This window comes from Otolemur garnettii, unplaced genomic scaffold, assembly GCF_000181295.1.
Source record: "Otolemur garnettii isolate 467f Iridium unplaced genomic scaffold, OtoGar3 scaffold00065, whole genome shotgun sequence".
Classification (NCBI taxonomy): domain Eukaryota; kingdom Metazoa; phylum Chordata; class Mammalia; order Primates; family Galagidae; genus Otolemur; species Otolemur garnettii.
This window is the reverse complement of record NW_003852460.1, coordinates 1,498,291-1,499,181: the sequence shown is the minus strand read 5'-3', so window position 1 is coordinate 1,499,181 and position 891 is coordinate 1,498,291. Positions and strand designations below refer to the sequence as shown.

The 891-nt window shown below is 48.8% G+C and overlaps 1 protein-coding gene across 1 annotated transcript in view; it reads left to right on the top strand.

Annotated features, from left to right (window-relative positions):
• DHRSX (dehydrogenase/reductase X-linked) overlaps nt 1-891 on the top strand; it is a 111,105-nt gene that overhangs the window by 109,146 nt on the left and 1,068 nt on the right. The window lies entirely within an intron of this gene.

Below are 891 nucleotides of genomic sequence, written 5' to 3'. Positions count from 1 at the left end.
GTGAGTGTGGACATACATTTGTGCTTGTAAGCTTATGTGTGCTTGTATGTGTGAAGGCATGAGTGTGTGTGTGTACGTGAGCAAGCTTCCTGCAGAAGTAGAGTTTTGTCACATCCTCCAAAATACCCTTACCTGTCTGCCTTCCAACTGGCTATGCCGGTCATGAGAACTGTTACCCAGATAGGATTTTCTAAAACATGGTGCTTGTAAAAACCACCAGACACTGCCCCCCAAGGAGGGAGGAGGCTGTGCAGACAGGGGCGGCTGTCTCCAACCAAACACATAAGGTGGAGACCCCAGGTGGGTTTGTGGCCTGAAGCTGGAGAGAGGGGACTTCCCTGTAGGTAAGACACAGGTGGGGCGTTTGGGACAGGAACCCCTAAGTCCTCAGAGTGGATGGCGGCAGGAATATAAAGCAATCTCTCAGCCTAGACGTTTTCTGACTTGTGCGCTTGTTCAGGGATGTGTAAGAAGGTTTAGGGTTGTACACACCATGTCGATTTCCAAAACTCTATTATAAGGGATCGGCTCCTGGAAAGTCTTTGTTATGAGAATAGGAAGTTACGGGGGAATTTCATCCGTTCTTGGACTCATCCGTTCCTGAGTCCTAGCCCTTTTCACATCCCAGAGCATCTGTGTCACCCACCGGGCGGAACACACTCCCGGGGGGCCAGCTCCCCACACAGAAATGACTTGTTGTATCCCAAGGTCATCACTTGCTAGAATAAAATGCCTGGTTTTCAAAAAATTTTCCAAGTTTTCTGCATTCCAGGCTCCTTCTTTGAACTGTCTTCCCACTTACCATGTGGTCATAGCTGACCCACCAGTGCCCCTGTCCTGCCTCGTAATCCACCTCTTGGAGCGGAAACTGAGAATCTTTTTTTTTTTTTT